This window comes from Peromyscus maniculatus, chromosome 10 (assembly GCF_049852395.1).
Source record: "Peromyscus maniculatus bairdii isolate BWxNUB_F1_BW_parent chromosome 10, HU_Pman_BW_mat_3.1, whole genome shotgun sequence".
Classification (NCBI taxonomy): Eukaryota; Metazoa; Chordata; class Mammalia; order Rodentia; family Cricetidae; genus Peromyscus; species Peromyscus maniculatus.
Window position 1 is genome coordinate 10,773,357 of NC_134861.1, and position 8,196 is coordinate 10,781,552.

The 8,196-nt window shown below is 42.9% G+C and overlaps 1 pseudogene; it reads right to left on the reverse strand.

Moving 5' to 3' along the window:
- Nucleotides 1–238: 238 nt before the first annotated feature.
- Nucleotides 239–7,030, reverse strand: LOC107400702 (small ribosomal subunit protein eS6 pseudogene; annotated as a pseudogene).
- Between the last annotated feature and the right edge of the window lie 1,166 nt (nucleotides 7,031–8,196).

The window sequence follows — 8,196 nt, forward strand, 5'->3', positions numbered from 1 at the left end:
CCACCATCACTTAAAAGGATTATACTTTATGTTCAAGTATTCATCTTCTGAAATGAATTAATACAAATCATCACATTAGTAGAAAAAGATAAAACCCCACATGGTTGTCTTTGTGATGAAGACTTTCAATCAAATGGAATAGAATGAGCTTAGCTGATCTGAGAAACATCTCTCCTGAAAGCCCATAACTGATATTTTAGAAGCGAACCACAGAGCTCCTTTCCCAGAGATTGGGAAATCATAAAGACATCTGCTCTTGCTCTGCCAGTCCACACTGTGTCACAGCTGCCAGCCAGTGATGCTGGAGAAGAAACAGGAATTGAAGGTATTCAAACTGGGAAAGAAGGACAAACATGGCCCTTTATTCATCAACACCTGTTTTACCTATAACAATTCTGAAAAGCTTGCAAATGAAGCAACTGGGGCAGGATTAGTGGATTTGGGCTCAATATGCAAACATCAATCACATTTCTCAATAACAATAGTAAATAATATTAAAATATTAAAATTGAAAAAACATGACAACTGCAGGGAGCATCTAATAGAATGACAGATTTAGGAAAGAAATTAACAGAAGCATACTTCTTATATGCTGAAACCTACAAAACCTCTCACTGAGAGAAATGAAAGAAAAAAAAGAAAAGAAAGCAAAACCAGAAAATGTCTGAGTAGCAGTATGTGTTAGAGATTAGGAGATGCCATATTGTTCACATGGGAAACTGATCATATCACCTACTGAAAGTTTTCCAGGGTGTATGGAAACATAAATGACCGAGAATAGCAATAGCTTTGGAAAATAAAAACAAAACCTACTTTTCTGAAACGTTTTTTAATGAAGGCAATGCTGTATATTGTCACTACTGATACTTGGTCATTGTCCTTTGAAAAGTATCACCCCCTCCCTGTCATAATACTATCCCCTCAAACCATAACCCCAAACATGTCCCCTTTCCCTTAAGCTGCTTTTTGTCAGGTTCTTGGTTAATAACAGCAAGAAAAGAAACCATTACAGAGAATTGGTGCTGAGGAGCAGGGCTGTTGCTATGACTGTCTGAGCATGTGGTTGCAGGGCCTTTGGGAAGTAGGAGGTGGGAGGAATGAATGCAGGAGGCTTTGGAGTGGTAGGATGGCAAAGCTGCAGATCACTGTCCGCAAAGCTGAGCATGGTGCTTTGGTGTGAGTTCAGAAGACAAGACTCCTACAGAAGCAGGAACAGTGATAGCCAACTCAGGAGAGTTCAGAAGGGAGAAAGTCACGAATTAGCCTGGAGGTCAATTTGTATTTCATTTTGGCAAAGAATCTGCCTGTGTTCTGCTCCTGTCCTGGAACTCTGAGTGAGCCTAATTGTTTGGATGAGGGTATTTCAAGACAACATGAGATTTCTGGAAAGGGCTTCCTGCTTAAAAGAAGCAGGTTCCTAGAGAGAGAGGGGCTGGGGTAGGAGGTAGGCAAGTGCACCCGAGAAATAGACAAAGAACGTGCAGTTTAAAGGACAGGGTGGATATGGACAAATCCCATGTGATTGTTAGCGTGGAACTCTTAACTGTGCATGAGGACAACAGGAAAGGTGTTGGTTTGGTGTGGTTTGGTGTGGTGTGTGTGTGTGTGTGTGTGTGTGTGTGTGTGTGTGTGTGTGTGTGTAAGACTGGACTCCCCTCTGTCTAGGCCTCCAAGGTGGAGCAGTGCAGGATCATTTCAAAGGAGAGCCCCTAAAAGGTAAAGGCTTCCAGAGTCCTTGGCTGGAAAATGGAATCCTAAGGTCAATGAGGAAACATTTTCCTGGGTTTAGCCAAGAAGGAGCACAGAGGTCAATGCACCTGTGATGTAAAGGGGCAGGCTACATCCTTAGCAGGCAGCAGGTCTAGTACCGGCCATCACAGGTGGAGCTGTGGACTTTGACCCTTTTTTTTGGGTGCCATTTTCCTTCTTATACTCCCAATGCTTCTTTTTTGGAATGGGAATGTCTATCCCGTACCATGGTATTTAGAGGTACGGGACTTAATTTTACTGCTGTCCATTTTTATTTTGTTTGTTTCTTTTCATAAGGGTTCATCTCACTGTTAAGAAACTGCACTGAGTCTCAGGAAAGACATTGGACATTTCAACAATATTGGGGTTGTAAAGACTGTGGGGACATTTGAAGTTGGACTGAATGTGATTTGCATTATGGGATGGCCATGAGCCTGGGGGTCATGAGTGGAGTGTTCTGTTTTGACTGTGGAATGTCCTCCACGGGCTCACATGTTTGAACATTTGGTCCCCAGCTGGTGACACTAGTTTGGGAGCCTGTGGAAGCTTGGAAATGGGGCCTAGCTAGAGAAAGTGGGCCACTGGAAAGCATATCTTGTTATAGTGTGGTCCTGCTTCCAGATGAATCTCTCCTGCTTCTTGGTTGATGTCATGTAACAACCAGCTGCCTTACCTCCTTGGTGCCACAGTCACTAAGATGCCGTCCCTACCATGATGGATTTCGTTTCCTTCACATCTCGAGCCAGTGTAAATCCCCCACCCCGGGCGTTGTTTCTGCTCAGGTGCTTCCTCAGAGCAATGGGATTAAGTTCTTGATATAGACTTAGGTTGATGCAGAGAGGACTTTTTCATAAATATGATAAATTTGTTTTACCAATAGGTTCTCATATACATGTACTAAAGAGTTGGCTGAGTGCTTTAGGTAATAAAATATGCTTTCATTCATGTAAAAGGAAAGGATAGTATATATCTGAATTAGGAATTTAACTCAAGAAGCTAGAGAAATAACAACCCCTCAAAAATGAGGAGGAAGGATGCATGAAGACAGAAATGAAAACTTAGGGGAGAGATCTCTGAATAAGCACAGAGAAGAATACAAGAGCCTTGTAAGGATGGAAAGAAAGGCTGGATCTGCTTTACCAGTGAAGTCAGCAGGAGAACAAACCCACAGAGAATTTTAAAATGTCATCTGAATTCTATGCAAATGTACTAAAAGCAAGAATCAATGTGAAAATTTCTGTGAAAAAATAAGGTAGTCCTGAGAAAATTGGCTCAATTCTTTGTCATTACGAAAGTAAAGGAATCAAAGATCCATTCTTCAGAGAAAGCTCACCTTAAAATTACTGGTAGTGATGAGATTTAAATTAGTACAAAATCAGGAAAAAAAGAAAATATCTTAAAATACTTTTGAAATCAGCATATGATTGCTATCTAAACTTTCAAATACATACTGAAAACTGTAGCATAACCTCACCTTAAATGTTAATGAAGGGAACCCCTAAATGCTATAGAAAACAGAATCCAGGCAAACAGTATAGCTATATCCCAAATGGACTTTATTTCTAGAATATTCCATTATGACAAGATAATGTCTTAGTATACAGTATGTCAAAATACATCCAAATGTATTATAACTCACCACATACATCAAAACAGTATTGTCATCCACAGAGAAGGTGAAAGAGCTTGAAACTGCATTTCTTCTTCATTAAAAAGGAAACAAAAAAGTTTTAATGAAGTTAGAGCCAAAACATTCTTTTTTTTTTTTTTTAAAAAAAAAAAAAGGTATGACGATTTATTTGTTACCCTTAAAGACTTATTTTTGACTGGACTAAAAAAAATGGAAGTAGAAGCTCTCAGAGAGGACAGCCTATGTCTCTTGGCGATCTGTTCCTGGCACTTTTCTTTGGCTTCCTTCATTCTCTTGGCCAAAAGTTTAGCATATTCTGCATGCAGCCTCTTCGTTTTTCTTGGTTCATTGTTTCTTTAGAGCAATACAACGGCGTTTGTGTTGCAGGATACGTGGAGTAACAAGACGCTGAATCTTGGGTGCTTTGGTCCTGGGCTTCTTACTTTCTTTGTTCAACGGCTTTCTAACCACATATTAGCGGACATCATCTTCTTTAGAGAGATTAAAAAGCTTTCGGATTCTGCTAGCTCTTTTAGGTCCCAACCGACGAGGCACAGTAGTATCTGCCAGTCCAGGAATATCCTTCTCTCTTTTTTTTTTTTTTACAATAACCAAGTTGAGAACACTGAGATTGGCATCCACGATGCATTCTCGAACAGACTTGCGCTTCCTCTCTCCAGTTCTCCTTGGTCTATAACAAGAATGCCCCTTACTCAACAGCAGGCACACTCTGCCGTGGATCAACATGCCTTGCTTCATGGGAAAAGCCTTGTTTGTCATTCCCGCCACTGATTCGGACCACGCAGCCCTGCCACTTCACCCAGCGCATCCGCAGCCACTTCTGTGGCCATGCCCTTCTCGTAGAACGAACGAAGCTTGCGCCCACTTCAATGAGTGGTGGCAGGGAAGGAAATATTCAGCTTCATCTTGACACAGCCGACCGCCTAGGAGGCGCCACGAAAAAGAGACCTGACTTCCGCTTAACCCAAGTCCCCAAACGTGAAGAAATAATTGGGCCACATGCCTTGAGAAAAAACTTTGTATAATTTCAGTAAAGTTCTAGAGGTGATGACAAGAAATTAGAGAAAATTTTGAGAGCAAAAACGGAAAAAGACCAGAAGCACAGACCTCTATGGCCAGCTCTGTGGCTAACTCTGTCCTCTGATCTTCAGGTAAGCTTTATTTCCTAGATTACAAACAACACATCACCACACTGGATTCCTAACAGTGGAAATGGGGCCTGTCTCTGATTCTCTTTCTGGATTTTGGAACCCTATTTCTCATACTGGGTTGTCCTGTCCAGCTTTTATATGAGGGGAGGTGCCTAGTCTTACTGACGCTTGATATGCTATATTTGGTTGATATCCATTGAAGGCCTGCCCTTTTCTGAATAGAAATGGAGGAGGAGTGGATGGGGGGCGCAGAGGAGTGAGGGAGAGGGACCGAGAGGGGTGGAAGGAGGGCAAACTGTGGTTGGGATATAATAATAATAATAATAATAATAATACATTCTTCTAGGGATGTAAAAATAACAACAATAATAACAAAAATATTTAAAAAGAAAGAATGACAAGATTAGTACAGAAAATCAGACCTTGTTGATTTATTTTGAAGGCACTAGTTTCTTTCAGTAATACCTAGCAAAAACAAAATTACTTAACTAGCTGCTGTGGGATGAAATGGACAGGGTGGGAAACAGACAGAGTGAGAATCCTGCGATGAAGATACCCACTGTGGGGAGACGAACTGTGAGGTGACGTTTCTGTCATCTCCCTAAATGGTCCATACAGCTGCCGAGGACAGAGTGTGTGGTCAGCGGGTTCTGAGAGGCGGTGGAAACGTCTGCTGTACCATGGGAAATGCTTCTTCAGGATTTAAGAGACCTCCATGAGAGAGGTGAAGAAGAATCCACCTGGGTTGTCATCTGGGCCTCGGGCAGACAGTGCTCAGACTTGGAGCAGTGGAAGAAGTCTGAAGATCCTCAAAGCAGAGTGGACGAAGAAGAGAGTGTCAGTGAGAGGTTGTCCCCTGAAGACCAGGGCATAAGATCCTGTTAATGAAGCAGAAACCAGGGAGGGTCTTAGGAAGCTGAGCCCAGGTAAAGGGACTATGTATACATGGACTAACCATCATGGTGAAGGCAAGCCAGACACTCTGCCAAACCCTTCAAAACCCTCATCATATCTGGCTCTTATTGCTGTTAAAAGTGGGGGAAAATGAGACATCCCAGAACATGGTTTTTCTAGTCACCAGAAACCACTCAGAGGTAAGATCACTGTCCAATTCATTCATGTGAAATATGATGCTGTCTAAAGGTGCTCCCAGCACCGGCTGTGTGAGGAGTGTTAAGTATTTTCAGAAGAGTGTGCTACACAAGTCTCTAGACTTCTCCATCAGTTTCTTTGAAGTGACGGGATATAATAAATGTTACCACACTTTTAGGGCATTCCTTTTCTAAATGCTAATTTTTTTGTTTAGATGAGTGTATATGTGCGTGTGTGCCTGTGTGTGTGTGAATGTGTGTATGCGAGTGCAGTAGGGGATATCAGCAGATTCCCTGGAACTGGAGTCACAGTGGCTGAGTCACCAGACATGGCTTCTGGGAACCCATCTTGGGTCCTCTGGAAGAGCAGAAAGCACTTTTAATCTGATGGTTTTTTGTGTGAGCTATCTCTCTAGCCCTTGGGGCATTCTGTTGTGTTTTTGTTTGTTTGTTTGTTATTTGTTTTTGTTTTTTTGAGGCAGAGTTTCTCTGTGTAACTGTCCTGGCTGTCCTGGAACTTGTTTTGTAGACCAGGCTGGCCTTGACCTCACAGACATCCACCTGTCTCTGCCTCCTAGTGCTGGAATTAAAAGCATGGGCCACCACCACCCTTATTAGGGCATTCTTTTTAACTACAAATGTTTACTATATGTTCGCATGAACTCATAGAAAGATTTCTACAATAGATATGTATTAAATGGTTTGCTGTGCTTGGCACTGGGGACCTAATACTTGACTCTCTGCCTCTTGAGACTTTTGACTTGGTGGAAGGCAGACAAGAGGCATGAGAATAAGGAACTACATGACAGAGTGTCTGGCCTGGCTTAGCACTCTGGAGACTGGCAGGGTTCAGGAAGAGAGGGACCTCAGTGATGCTTGCCAGCCCCTGTGGCCAGTGGATGGTTCTGCCTTACTGTTATCTGAAGGGATGATATCATTCTTTCCAGGGTCCCACCCACCTTCAGGAGTGAAGGCTGGTATTCCCCCCCCCCCAAATTACCTTCTTTGTTTCAAGAAGAAAACTTTCCTTTCCTTTCTATGGTGTGTGTGTGTGTGTGTGTGTGTGTGTGTGTGTGTGTGTGTGTGTGGACTGTGAAATTCAGAGTTCTCTCCCTTAGAATGAGCTATGGGGTCAGGTTCCCAGGAGCTGGTGGCCAGGAAGGAGGAGGGGTTGGAAGCCATTGTGCAGCTCAGCACTCACTGTCATTGAAAACCTCCATCTCTGGACCTGGGAGGAACACATTCACCACCCTCAACAGTCCCCATCCCCAGGGAGTGTCAGGTGAGCAGGCTAGTGAATGGTACTGCCTTCCTTCAGGAGCTGTGACATCTCCATGAGGACCTGACGCTTATCTGCCTGCCAGGCTCCTTTTGTGAACTAACTGCATTTCGTCATGGGAAAAGCATGACTCCATTTTTTTTTTTATTCATCTCTCTTCCTGTTGTTACAGATTTCTGAACTTCTTCTTTTGTCAATTGATCCTTCATGTTCTGTGGCCTGCTTTTCTCCTGGGAGATTCTTTTTCCTCCTCACTTGAAAAAGCAGCCATGTTTTAGATTGTGAGGAACAATCAAAATCTCTTAAATTACCCTTTTTCGGCAGCCTTTACTGGAGTTTGCTATACAAATTGTCCAGTCACTTTGGTTTTTGTTTTTCTTTTTTTTTTTTTTTTTGGTTTTTCGAGACAGGGTTTCTCTGTGTAGCTTTGCGCCTTTCCTGGAACTCGCTTTGGAGACCAGGCTGGCCTCGAACTCACAGAGATCCGCCTGCCTCTGCCTCCCGAGTGCTGGGACTAAAGGCGTGCGCCACCACCGCCCGGCTTGGTTTTTGTTTTTCAAATTGGTGACAGTCAATTGATAATTTCCTTCATAGTAATTAAATTTCCATGTCTTCTTGAATATATTCTGAAATTCCACCTCCCTGCACACTGGATGATGCACCCAGTTCAGCAAGAAGTTAGAATGGCAGGTGTATCTAGTCACATAAAGAAAGCAAGATGAAAGGTGACTCGTTTTTTATAACTGTGCATGAACTGTGCTTATGAACAAATAAAGAGAAAATAGTGATGATGGCAGCGGCGGAAGTGGTGATCGTGATGACATTGATCTAATCTGGTACAGTTGGTGCCGTCTGGACTCTTAGTTTCAGCTGCATTTCTCAGGCAAGTATTTGTTTCAGTATGAATATTGTCACCAGCCACTGCCCAGTTGCAGACATTCTTTGCTGACTCCTCTGACACTCTAGAGCATCTCTCAGTGGTCCTCTATAAAGAAGAAATAAGTGAGAGGCTTCTATATGCTGGATAGTAAGGAGACCGTCCAGGGTGGAGAACCCTCTGTAGCTTGCTGTCTGCCTCACCTGATGTCTCACACAGGGCACCTTCCATCTTGCTTTTTCATGGACACTGATCAATGTCTAACTGTCTAGGAAGGTTTCCAGGCTCTTGCACAATGCAAATTACGTTTTAAATCTCCCATCTATGAGTACTGGGTACCATAGCTCAGTGGTAGAACACTGGCCTAGGCTCCAGGAAGCCCTGGTTTCCAGGACTTA